Below are 14609 nucleotides of genomic sequence, written 5' to 3'. Positions count from 1 at the left end.
TGCGTGCATGTGTAAGTGTGTGTATGCACATACATGTTTCTGACCAGTTAAGGGCCTGCTAAAGAAGGAATGGAAGAATCCAAATAGTAATATTATAGGTGTGTCCCTAGTTAAGTTTATTTTTGTACTTCATTTGGAACACAGCCTGAAACTTATGCAAACTCCATCTCTGCTGAAGTCATCTGTCCATTATCATTTGTCATTTACTCCATCCTACCAAGGACTAGATAAATATTGATGTCAATTTTTGAGTTGATCCAGAAGATGAAGCAGTCACTGAACAGAATCCAACATGTATTTGCATTAATTTCAGACATTTAGTTAAAGAAAGGAAAGGTGTAAGGTTAAAAAAACTTGTAGAATGAAATAATGCATTTGAATAGAAATTTTATTCTTTGTAAAAAAACTTTTATTTGTCCAGATTATTCTTTTGTTTTGGGTTTGGAAAATTTCAAAGTATCTAACCAAAAGACTGATTAAATGCTAGAATGTACAGGGCCTATAACTGTAGAAACTGAACTGGTGTGAAGTTTGTGCTCTCTGGAGGTTGGAGGTGCAGTGTGATTAGTTGTGACATTTTGAAGGGTGTGAATGGATTTAGAAGAATAGTGTAATGGACACAGATTGCATTTTGAATTAGCTGCCAAATGGTTATAAAATCAAGGACTATCGACCAATTTATTTATCTTTTATTCTTCTAGAGGGCAAACAGGAGCAGAAATTTTACACTAATATGTTTAAAGGGCAATTTACATTAAATATTTAAATCGATATTAAATTTCAAAGAGGAACTTGATTTTACTTCAATGGGCTCAGTAACTAAGCGAGAAATTGGTATTTCATCTGTCATCTAGATTTTTTTTTTTCCTGTTTCCAAAAATTTTGTATAGCGAGTGACATGTGTACCCAGAATAAAGTTGAGGTAGAGCTTGGATGTTTTAAGTATCAGATTTTTTTTTCTCTAATTCAAAGTCCAACTTTGATTACATATCTCAGAGTAAACATATTATTTGAGAACTCCGTACTGTCAGTAGCACTAGCCTCTAAATTATTTAGAAATAGACTCTGGAAGAGAGTGATTCTTAGTGGTTTACAAAACCAAAAAAGATTAAAAAAAAATACCGTTAAATCAGAATCTAACGGGGCATCTGGAGATTTCCCAGTTACTTTGTGTTTCTTGTGTTTGATGTCAGTTTGATTGACATAGATCTCTTCTTAAATCCAGGTCAGTATTGTCTCCCCACCCCACCCCAATTTGACCAATTTGACCTAAGAGCTGCCAGCTAGTAGCTGGCCTGGCAGTGGTACTCACTAATCAACAGAAATAATCAGGAAACTTCAACACAAGACAATCTAATTCTTGTTGTGATAATTCATTATTATATCTGAACATGACCTGTTAGGGTCCCGTTCCAAATAATCCCCAGAGAGTCAGAGTGAACACACAGTAATGCAAATCACACAACGAGGTTTTATTAAAGCAAGCTCGAGCCTGGACCGCAACCAGCCCCTCAGACCAATACAATGGCTACGGGGGGCGGTGGGGGGGAGCGGCCCCGAGTGGCGAGAAAGCGCTCTATTTAAGAGCTTTTTCAGCATTCATACACAAGGACCTGTACATTATTGGTTAAAATTCAGATAGCTAAATATTTGTCCTCCTTTGGTTTGGTCCCTCCACTTTATTTGAATCTTATTGGGTCCCGCCAAAACTGAACGGTCCTGGAGGGAGCAGGAGGAGGGAAGGAGTGAATTATGAGGGAGAGGGGTCAGGGCTAGGTTCCCCTGTCCTTGATAGATGGGGTCTCCGGACAGCTGCACATTCCTCAGATAGATATCTCTGAACAGCCTTGGTAAACCTGGGGCCCAGCACTTCCCATTTGACCTATATTGGCCCTCGAAGGCGCCTCTGTGGCTGCTGGATCCTCGGTGCTTGCACGCCCTTTTCCTGGGGGCCCAGTTCACGAAATAGCTTGTTTATACAAGAGGGCTGCACGGATGGTACCCCGTTCTCAAAAGACCAAAACCTAGCCTTGCACAAACCACCAAAATGACCACAGATTTCTCTTTCCCAAAGAATACAATTAACTACTTCTCTTTTGTTGGCTATGGTCTTAGTCCTGATTGCCTCTACTGTTCCTAGATAAAAATTACTAATGTACCTAATCATAGAATCACCCTCACCTTGTGACAGCTCCCAACCAAGAAAAGACCTGCTTTCTCTTCTTAAAGGCACCTGACATAGGACAAAATTTTATAACTAACCCCTCCAAACGAAGGTATACACTGCTTTTTAAAATATTTTCAGTGATTTCTATAGGACAGGCACTATGTTAACCAGTTCGTAGACATTGACTCATTGATCCTTACTATAGTCTCAGAAGCATGGTATTGTCATTACCTACTTTTTCATTATAAAACTAGTCATATAAAAGTTAAATGTATTATCCATAATCTCTATGCCTGAGATAAAAATGTGCTGCTAGGAATGCTATTGAGGGTATCATAGTTGATTGACAGCACCAGTGGCTACATTCTTGATCTATCACTGAGTTCCATCAAAGCCGTACTTCTCTAAATGTTTCCAGGCAAAAACCAAAGTACTAGTGTCAGCGTATTCCTAAAGCACAGGATTTCTTTAAGGACTGCTGTAGCTCAGAGACTCCCCAGTAGCCTGAAAAAACCCTTCCTTAGAATTGAACTGAAGTCTGAGACACTTCTTACCCAATCTTCCTATCGTCCTCCTCTGTTATTATAGGTGCCTGACCTACAATGTGATCTCAAGACTATCTTGCTTCCTTCCCTTTATCTATCACAGACATTTTCTCAATTTTATTTCTTGCTTATCTAATCCCATCTATGGATCTACTTCTTGGAAGACCAGAACTTGAACAATTGCTCAGTGTGTAAGCAGCAAAAGATGAAAAATTTAAAGAAGGGAAAATCAATTCTCCAATTAATGTTTTTAATATCAGCAAAACAGAAATAAATAATTTTATCTCTCACATCTTAAAGGTTGACTTTTAAAGTTCAAAATAGCAAAATTACACTAGTAAAATATCCTTGGATTTAATCCCAGTATCAAAAAAAAAAAAAAGCCAAAATAAACTAAGATAATACCAAACATTTTGTAAATTTGGTGTCAGAAGTGCCATGCTTAATTTCATATGAAAAATGCATATCCCCTTTCTTAATTCCTCACCCCAGTTTTATACCTGGGTTTTTAATTTGACCCTTACCTTTGTCACCTTTGTATGAGTTGTGAATTTCCATATTCTATTAATTCTGACTAAAGTTTCCTCTATCCTGTATGAAATCTTGATCCTTCCAAATGCATTCTGCTTCTTGAGGGTATTGATGCATCTGAAAGCTTAGTTTGGGTTCCCCTTTTCATTTTGTGATAATCATGTATGATGAATATTACTAATTCTCCAACTTTCATCTCTCAGAGAAATGATAGTAAGAAACATAATAGGAAACATGTGTTTTGAACATGTGAAGCTCCTAGCAGATTTTCCCATGGAGTGGTCAAGTGAATGAGTGATCATTAACTAATGATGCTGATTCCCTCTGAATTTCTTATTTTTGCAGGTTCTAAGTGGTCTTTTTTCCAACTCATGAAAATGTCTGGTAGTTCCTCTGCTGCTTGATCACTGAACTAACTCATAATTCTTAGAGTCACATGATCTATTAGGTCAGATGTGGATTGTCCTTGTATAACTGTACAGCTTTTCTGATTAGTTAAATCATCATGTCTGATTACTGTATTATGGATATATGATAGCACAGAAAGTAATTACTGTGATGTCAGTGATTTCATTGGTCCCACCATTACTCTGTATCCAGCACCTGACATGCATCAATGAATGATATGGAAGTACATAAAATACTGTAAAATGCAAAAGAGGTTCATGTTAAGAGGATAAGGAATAATATATATATTTTTTAATTAATTAATTTATTTTTTTCCTTTTGGTGCTGAGGATTGAATCCAAGGCTTGGTGCATGGTAAGCAAGGACTTTAACACTGAACCAGACCCCCAGTTCTAAGAATGGGAATATATTCTTAAAGGGGTTGAGGTTTGACTTTAAGAGAATGGAGAGATGAATTCATTTAATTAGACTGCTTAAGACTATTGGAAATTCTTCATCAGTGGAGGACTCTAACAATTAAATAAAGGCCCATGATGCCCAAATACAAACAGGAAGAATTAACAGAACTTGACATAAGTGATCTCATCAAACTTTATCCATTCATGTTTGTCCTGGGATTGCTAAAGTGGTCATCTTGATCTCAGGCATTGAGATTATGAAAGCCCAGAATCTAGACTGCAAGGTGGTAAAGTCAAATGACATTTTAAAATGTTTGGTGAACAGACTCTTGTATAACAATTCATCCATAATAGTATATGACTGAGATTCTGTTAAACACTATTTTACTACAGATTATGTTTTTTTATTATCTATACTAGTAGTGCAAAAAAGCTATGTAGTTGTAGTAAATGGACCAGATTGGTTGTTATATTTAGTTAAATAAAAAATAGAAGAGATGTGGTTTATTGATTTAAATATAAATAATCTTTTCTTCTCAGGGGGATTCTATGCAGATGATTAACTACTTATTCATGGGACAATAATTCTGTGTTGAGATACTGTTTTGGAGTTTCAAGAACCTTCTCCAAGTGGTAGTATTTTCCCTGGTAGTTATCAGTTCATAAAATATCAGTCAGGCTACCTGGGTTAAAATGGAATATGACTCAATTGTTTTCACATTTTACCAAGGCAAAGCAAAAATAATTGTGAAATCACTTTGGTGGAAAAATAATACAGACTTCCTCATGCAGGAGAAAGCTTTAATCAAACTTCTTTATCAAAAAATAATCTTTGTTCTGCCTGAAATCTCTGACTTACATTATTCAGTTGTCATTCAATCTTGCATTCCCCAAATCTTTCTGAGGAGACCACAAAGTCCAATCTGAATTTCAATGGATCCTCCTGTAATTGTGAATCCTCCTGCAATTGCTATTTAGTTTGTACCTGCTGTCTCTGCTTCCAGGAAGCCCCAGTGAAGCCTAACTGAGATAGGAAAGGTGACATAATGGGAACTCACAAAGGGACCAACAATTTCAAATTAGAAGTCAAATGGGCTTCTAACACCCAGAACACCCACCATCTTCCAGAACAAACAATCCCTAAGAAGTTGGTTTCCTCAGAATACAAGATAATCCAAATCTATGTCTGGGAGTATAAATCAAGTGCATAGCCACAGAAAACTTCTGGATTCTCAACTTTCACTGTAGAATAAACATTCTGTGATTCTTTCCTGAAATCAGCTATCAAAAGGTAATTATTACAAGGCAAACTTTTCTTAAAAGAAAACAAGAAAACCACATTTCTGATTATGACTCTGCAGAAGAATAGTGCTTAGCAGACAGAGTGTCCAAATAAATTACCTAATTATGCCATTTAATTATCACAACAACTCAGAAATTGAGGCTGAGCAAAGTTCAATAGTTTGCCTAAAGTTATGCTAAAAGGAAAGGGTTGACCTGGGATAAGAAGGAAGGGCCACATTCTTTAACCCCTGCTGTGTTTTGTGGCATTTCAAGGGAATATGATTAAGACCAGATAAACTTTATTCAGAGATAAATTCAATTCAAAATGAAAGGCATATTTCATAATTATAGTGCTGCATTAATTGAGCACAATCTTCTCAATGCGTACTGGCTTCTTGTCGTTGGGTTTAGTTCCTCTATAGTAGTGAAGAAGAAATTGGCCCCTCATTTCTCACAGATGCTATATGTGAACTTGAGTTGTTCATATCGATGGTCAAATGTGTGCAACATTTGAAGGCTAATATACATTCTTGTCTTATTTCACAACCATAACTGTAAAAAAATAAAAATTCAGTCCAGCTTGCTCACATGGAAATGAGCCTATCATAAATAAACTTTAAGAATTAAAAAGCCTCAGGGAAGTCAACATATACATATATGTATATATACAAATATATACAGGTGTAACCACAGTATATTATTTATAAACTATAAATATATATGTTATAATATACAATAACATAATTTACATATAATATATATCTAAAATCTATAGCTACATGTAGATTTTTGTCTTAAGTCTCCCCTCCTAAAACATCAGCTTTGTGCTGCTGGCTTAGCATGTCAGAAAGCAGGACAATAGGATCATATAGACCTAAGGACAAAATGCATCCTTTCCTCAGTTTGGATCATGTGATCACCATTGCACAAACCATTCCTAACCGGAGAGTAGAATCACCTAAAGGGAACATGGCTTCCCAAATCTACTCCACCTGTACTCCAACACTCCTTAAACTGTACTGAGTATGGGAAATCCTTGGATTGTGAGTGTGCTGGATGAATTTCCAAATGAATCTCAGCTTGATCAGCATTCAGACCCTCTTTATGTCCTGTCCTCCCCAGTCTCCAAGTAACCCGTTTCAACTTCAGTTAAATCTCTGGATTCTAAAATGCCAAATTCCTTTCTAGAAAATCAATTCAAATGAGGTGGGAATCATGTTTGATTAGAAGGTATCAAGTTTCAATCACTTTGTTTTTCTGTCTCTATTCAGCTATTACCAGATTAGTTTAACACATTTCTTCAGGATTTAAAGTCAGAATCATTTTTAACCCCATGAAAAAGGAAAAGCATTTTCATGTTATGAAGAAATCACTTGGTATTAAGTTTTCTCTGCATATGCATGATGTAACCATTCACTATTTAATCTTTTCCATACTGGTATCCCTCCAAACTGAGCTTTCCTGTGAATCTGCTAGACCAGCATTCTTTTGTAAGTGACGAATTTGAACTGTCATCCAGCATGACAGATGAGACATCTGATAGGAGTTCTTGTCCATCAATGGTCAGTGACAAATGCTGCAAGTGAGTGCTAAAGCTGGCAAAGGCTTTACGTGAGTCCATATGTTCTTCTCTGACTCAGAATTTAAGACAGATTCTGTGACTTTTCTCCCACACAAATATTTCGGTTATAATAGTCACCATAAGCCTCTTCTGTGATTCTCTGCAAATCCCTACATACCCTAGCACTTCTTTTAATTTAAAAATAAAATAGTTATGCTCATTCCTAATCTCCAAGGGATATTATAGGCAATAAGTGACTCTGTAAACTGTGTAAAGACAAATGGTACCCAAAATATTATTTGATATGCACAACTCAGTAAACAATTTTTATTACTATTTTTTTTTAGTGGAAGAGACTCACCTTTTAAAAACACATATATTTAAGTATAAGTTGAATTTTACAATATGATATTATGTACAGTTTAAGTACAGAATAGAATATTGTGAGTTTGGGCATATGTATAAACCTTTAAAATCTTTACAGCAAAGAAGAGCATGAGACTGCTAATCATCACATTGATTTCCTCAAGATCATTTGTGATTTCCTCTTCCTGTGCGTTAACATTCCTCAAGAAACCATGGGTCTGCTTTCTGTTTTATAGGTTATTTTGTATTTTCCAGAATTTTATATAAATGAAGTCATATACTGTATACTTTTGGGGGGCTGGCTTCTTTTATCCTAATTATGTTGTTGCAAGTATCAATATTCATTTCTTGTTTCAGAGGAGTATGGATATACCACTATTTGTTTATCCACTTGACCATTGATGGACATTTGAGTTGTGTTGTTTCTATTTCTTGTCTATTCCAGATAGAGCCACTAGGAATATTTGAGTCCACTTTCTGGTAGAGATTTCTTTTTGTTTCTCTTGGTGAAATTCCTAGGAGTAGAATGCTGGTGCAAAGTGTACTTTTAGATTTTCAAGAAATAGCTAAATAACCTTATAATAATTTTTTATGGGTGAGCATACTTTCTATTAAATTCTATTTAATAATTCTATTTAATACTATCTAAATTCTATTTAATACTTTCTATTAAATTCTAATCTTTTAAAAATTAATCAACCATCCAAACAAAAAATTAGTAACAATGTAGCATATACTTCATAACATGTAAAAATAAAATTTGTGACAACAGTAGCACATAATAAAATTGGGGGATTTGGAAGTGTGCATATTTATACACGTGAAATGAAAACTATTACTAGATAAGAACACATGAGGTCGAAGAGTGAGCTGGCGGGCGAGTCAGGCTGCCTGTATCACGGAGCTAGCGGTCGGGCACCCAACCGGCCCAACCACCGGGCCAAAGTCAGTCGCCATCACTGAGTGACCCTGCCTGACCCCTGCACCGAGGTCGGGTGACATGACTGAACAACCCGGCTTGACCACTACACTGTGGTCGGTTGCCATCGTGGAGCAAACCAGCAGACGAGCCAGCCCGTCTGCATTGCAGAACTAACCAGAGGGTGAGCCAGCCCACCTGAATCTCACACCAAGGTCAGGCACCATTGCTGAGCTGTCCTGCCTGCCCTGCCTACTGCTGAGGGACACTGCATTGCCTTGGTGCTGACTCAGCGCACCCTCGCTGGGGTTCCCCAGCTTCTTTATAAGCTGGTGCAGGTATTTTTGAATTATTCCTGAGGTTGAGGTCATCATCATCTGAAGGACAGCTCCCTTCCTGAGACACCTACAGGAGACTAGTGGACCTTTGACATACCCAGGAGTCAAGAAGAGGAGGTATTGAAAGACTCGGGACAAACTCAGAGCCACTGGGTGAGTCTCTTCCACTGGGCCGGCTCCCCGGATGGGGCAGTAGTCCCGAAAGCAGGGAACTTCGTGGAGTAGAGTGGCACAGTGAGATTCTACCGCTGGAGCTGTGAACCCAGTAACTGTGAGCATTGCCGAAGAGGGCTGCATTATAGGAAGCTTAGACACAGAGTGAGGGTCCGAACCCAGGAGGTAGCTCCAGTCCCCAGGGAACGTAGCAGAGGAGGGCCATTCAGTGAGGGAGTCCATCGCAGGGCAAGGCTCCCCAGCCCAGGCAGTAGGTCGGGACCCCTGGGAACATCACAGAGGAGGGTTGCCCAGTTCAGGTGGTAGTTTTGGACTGAAGAGAACTAACTGCTCAGAGGAGAGCTGCCCAGTGAAACTTCCCCACATGGGCAGGGCTTTCCCACAGGGGCAGTAGAACCAGAGACACAGACCCAGAACAGATGAGCCCCAGTCTGCAGTCTAGTCCCCCTTTGACCGACCATCAGTCAACAAGTGGAGCGCCTCTGTTCACTGACAGGGAATATACCCCACCTGAAGGTCACCACCCCTAGAGGGGCAGCTTCCTAGTGGAGCACCATATTATCAAATTCCTCCAAGATTTCAGGCTACTGAAGGCTAAGAGGTGAGTTATTGGAAATCTACAGAGACGATATTAGTCAGTAGAGGAAATCTGCAATATCTCAGAGTTTCACTACTAGAGGGGTAGATACCTGAACAATATGAGAAAACAAGCAAAGAAAATGTCCCAAACAAACCTAGATGGTACAGCAATAAAATCCAATGACATCATGGCAGAAGAAATGTCAGAAAGGGAGTTCAGAATGTACATAATTAAAGTGATCAGAGAAGCAAATGATGAGATGAAAGAACAAATGCAGGCTCTGAATGATCGCACTGATCAACAGTTAAAAGAGCAAATGCGGGCAGCAAAAGATTATTTCAATAAAGAGTTAGAGATACTGAAAAAAAAAAAAAAACAGACAGAAATCCTTGAAATGAAGGAAACAATAAACCAAATTAAAAACTCCATAGAAAGCATAACCAATAGGATACAACACCTGGAAGACAGAATCTCAGACATTGAAGACAAAATATTTAATCTTGAAAACAAAATTGACCAAACAGAGAAGATGGTAAGAAATCATGAACAGAATCTACAAGAATTATGGGATATCATTAAAAGGCCAAATTTAAGAATTATTGGGATAGAGGAAGGTGCAGAGAAACAAACCAAAGGAATGAACAATCTATTCAATGAAATAATATCAGAAAATTTCCCAAATCTGAATTATGAAATAGAAAACCAGGTACAAGAGGCTTATAGGACTCCAAATATACAAAATTACAATAGACCCACACCGAGGCACATTATTATGAAAATACCTAACATACAAAATAAAGCCAGAATTTTAAAGGTTGTGAGAGAAAAAAAATCAAATTACATTCAGGGGGAAACCAATAATAATATCAGTAGATTTTTCAAACCAGACCCTAAAAGCTAGAAGGACCTGGAACAACATTTTTCAAGCTCTGAAAGAAAACAGATGCCAACCAAGAATCTTATTCCCAGCAAAATTTACCTTCAGATTTGATGACAAAATAAAATCCTTCCATGATAAACAAAAGCTAAAAGAATTTACAAAAAGAAAACTGGTGCTACAGAACATTCTCAGCAAAATATTCCATGAGGAAGAGATGAAAAACAATGATGCAAATTAGCAAAGGAAGGAACTACCCTAAAGGAGCAGCCAAATAAAGGAGAAACCAAGTCATATAAAAAAACAAAAATGAGTCAAATGACGGGGAATACAAATCATATCTCAATAATAACCCTGAATGTTAATGGCCTGAACTCATCAATCAAAAGACATAGACTGGATTAAAAAGAAAGATCCAACAATATGCTGCCTGCAAGAGACTCATCTCATAGAAAGAGGTACCCACAGACTAAAGGTGAAAGGAAGGAAAAAAACATACCATGCCCATGGACCCAGTAAAAAAGCAGGAGTCTCCATCCTTATATCAGATAAAGCGGACATCAAGCCAAAGTTAGTCAGAAGGCATAAAGAAGGACATTTCATACTGCTTAAGGGAAGCATAAATCAGCAAGACATAACAATCATAAATATCTATGCCCAAAGAGTGACTCATCCACATACGTCAAACAAATCCTTCTCAATTCCAGAAATCAAATAGACCATAACACAATAATACTAGGTGATTTAAACACACCTCTCTCACCACTGGACAGATCCTCCAAACAACAATTGAACAAAGAAACCAAGATCTCAATTACACAATCAATAATTTAGACTTAACGGACATTTATAGAATATACCATCCAACGGAGAGAGAATACACTTTCTTCTCAACAGCATATGAATCCTTTTCTAAAATGGACCATATATTATGCCACAAAGCTAATGTTAGCAAGTACAAGAAGATAGAGATACTACTTTGTATTCTATCAGATCATAATGGATTGAAATTAGAAATAAATGACAGAGTAAAAAATAGAAACTACTCCAACACCTGGAGATTAAACAATATGTTATTGTATGGTGAATGGATTACAGAAGACTTCAGGAGGGAAATAAAAAAATTCTTAGAAGTAAACGAGAACAAAGATACATCATGTCAAAATCTCTGGGACACTATGAAAGTGGTACTTAGAGGATAATTTATTTCATGGATTGCATTCAATAAAAGAAGAAAAAATCAACAAATAACCTAACACTACATCTCAAAGCCCTAGAAAAAGAAGAACAGAGCAACACCAAAATTAGTAGAAGACAGGAAATAGTTTAACTGAGAGCTGAAATCAACAAAATTGAAACAAAAGAAACAATAGAAAAAATTGACAAAATAAATAGTTGATTCTTTGAAAAAACAAACAAAATTGACAAACCCTTAGCCACACTAACAAAGAGAAGGAGAGAGAAAACCCAAATTACTAAAATTCAGAATGAACAAGGAAATATCACAACAGACACGACTGAAATACAAATCATAATTAGAAGCCATTTTGAAATTCTGTCCTCCAACAAAATTGAAAATCTCGAAGATATCAACAGGTTTCTAAAGACATGAATTACCAAAACTGAGCCAGAATGACATACACAATTTAAATAGATCAATTTCACGTAATGAAACCGAAGAAGTCATCAAAAGCCTACCAACAAAAAAAAAGTCTGGGACCAGATGGTTTCTCAGCCAAGTTCTACAAAACTTTTAAAGAAGAGCTCATTCCAATACTCCTCAAAATATTTCATGAAATAGAAGAGGAGGGAACCCTCCCAAACTCATTCTATGAAGCCAATATCACTCTGATACCTAAACCAGACAGAGACACATCGAGGAAAGAAAATTTCAAACCAATATCCTTAATGAACATTGATGCAAAAATTCTCAACAAAATCTTAGCAAGTTGCATACCAAAATACATTAAAAGGATAATGCACCACGATCAAGAGGGTTTTATCCCAGGGATGCAAGTTTGGTTCAACATTCAGAAATCAATAAATGTAATTCACCATATCAACAGACTTAAAGTTAAGAATCACATGATTATTTTGATAGATGCAGAAAACGTTTGATAAAATACAGCACCCCTTCATGCTCAAAACACTAGAAAAAATAGGGATAGTGGGAACATTCCTTAACATTGTAAAGGCCATCTGTGCCAAGCCCATGGCCAATATCATTCTAAATGGTGAAAAACTGAAAGCATTCCCTCTAAAAACTGGAACAAGGCAGGGATGCCCTCTTTCACCACTTCTATTTGACATTGTCCTCGAAACTCTAGTCAGAGCAATTAGACAGTCAAGGAAATTAAAGGGATGTGAATAGGAAAAGAAGAACTCAAACTATCCCTATTTGCTGATGCATGATTATATATTTAGAGGAACTGGGAAATTTCACCAGAAAACTTTTAGAACTCATAAGTGAATTCAGTAAAGGAGTGGGATATAAGATCAATGCTCATAAATCCAATGCATTTTTATACATAAGTGTTGAATCTTCAGAAAGAGAAGTTAGGAAAACTACCCTATTCACAATAGCTTCCAAAAAAATAAAATACTTGGGAATCAATCTAACCAAAGAGGTGAAAGACCTCTACAATGAGAACTACAGAACACTAAAGAAAGAAATTAAAGAAAACCTTAGAAGATGGAAAGATCTCTCATGTTCTTGGATAGGAAGAATTAATATTGTGAAAATGGCCATACTACCTAAAGTGCTATACAGATTCAATGCAATTCCAATTAAAATCCCAATGATGTACCTTACGGAAATAGAGCAAGCAATCATGAAATTCATCTGGAAGAATAAGAAACCCAGAAGAGCTAAAGCAGTCCTTAGCAGGAAGAGTGAAACAGGGGGTATCACAATACCAGAACTTCAACTATACTACAAAGCAATAGTAACAAAAACGGCATGGTATTGGTACCAAAATAGACAGGTAGATCAATGGTACAGAATAGAGGACACAGACAAAAACCCAAATAAACACAATTTTCTCATACTAGACAAAGGGGCCAAAAATATGCAATCAAAAAAAGATAGCCTCTTCAACAAATGGTGCTGGGAAAATGGAAATCCATATGAAACAGACTGAAACTAAACCCCTATCTCTCACACTGCACAAAACTGAACTCAAAATGGATGAAGGGCTTTAGAATCAGACCAGAGACACTTCATCTTATAGAAGAAAAAGTAGGTCCAAATCTTCAACATGTTGGTTTAGGATCCAACTTCCTTACCAGGACTCACATAGTATAAGAAATACAAGCAAGAATTAATAACTGGGATAGATTCAAACTGAAAAACTTTCTCTCAGCAAAGGAAACTATCAGTAATGTGAAGAGAGAGCCTACAGAGTGGGAGAAAAATCTTTGCCACTCATACTTCAGATAGAGCACTTATTTCCGGAATATATAAAGAACTCAAAAAACTCTACACCAAGAATACAAGTAACCCAATCAACAAATGGGCTAAGGAAATGAACAGACACTTCACAGAAGAAGATCTACAAGCAATCAACAGATATATGAAAAAATGTTCAACATCCTTAGTAATAAGAGAAATGCAAATCAAAACTACCTTAAGATTCCATCTCACCCCAATTAGAATGGCGATTATCAAGAATACAAGCAACAATAGGTGTTAGCAAGGTTGTGGGGGAAAAGGTACACTCATACAATGCTGGTGGGATTGCAAATTAGTGTAGCCATGTGGGGTTTTCCGGGAACCCCAGCCTCGGGCGTGGTCAAGATGGCGCCTGACGCTGAGCCAGAGGCAGCCAGCTATACAGTAAACAACCAGCGAATTCCAATAATTGGCTAGTTAATGATGTGGCTAGAGCATGCCCCCCCCTCGTGCACCCGTCCTGTGCCTGCAGCTGTCCGCGTTTATCTTGTGTACTCTCCCCTGATTGACTGAAGTGTATATAAGCCTGGTGGGTGGGAGAGTAGGGGGAGAAGCTGAGGAAGGGACGGAAGAAGCGGAAGAACCGGCGGCGACGGCGGCCGCGGCAGCAGCGGGAGCGGAGCTGGAAGGAGGGAGTACGCGGGAGTGGAAGGAGCTGGGAAAAGGGAAGCTGAGAGTGCGCAGAAGCTAGGGGTAAGAGAAGCGTAGGAAAGAAACTGTGCACAATAAACTTCCAAAGCTTCAGACGTTTGCCGTGTCTCTCTCTGCGGGCAGAGGGGACACGACAGCTGGTGCCGAAACCCGGGAGACAAAAGGGACAAGGTAAGATATCTTAAAAATTTTTTTAACAAGCTAAACCGGTTATAAAAAAGTCAAAAAAGGTAAACAGGTAAAAAAGTCAAAAAAGGTAAACAGGTAAAAAAGTCAAAAAAGGTAAACAGGTAAAGAAGTCAAAAAAAGGTAAACAGGTAAAGGAGAGGCGCCTCGACGTTTGCGGTATAGCGACTATC

This window comes from Sciurus carolinensis, chromosome 13 (genome assembly GCF_902686445.1).
Source record: "Sciurus carolinensis chromosome 13, mSciCar1.2, whole genome shotgun sequence".
NCBI classification, from domain to species: Eukaryota; Metazoa; Chordata; class Mammalia; order Rodentia; family Sciuridae; genus Sciurus; species Sciurus carolinensis.
The sequence above is the reverse complement of the archived record's forward strand: the minus strand, read 5'-3'. Positions refer to the sequence as shown.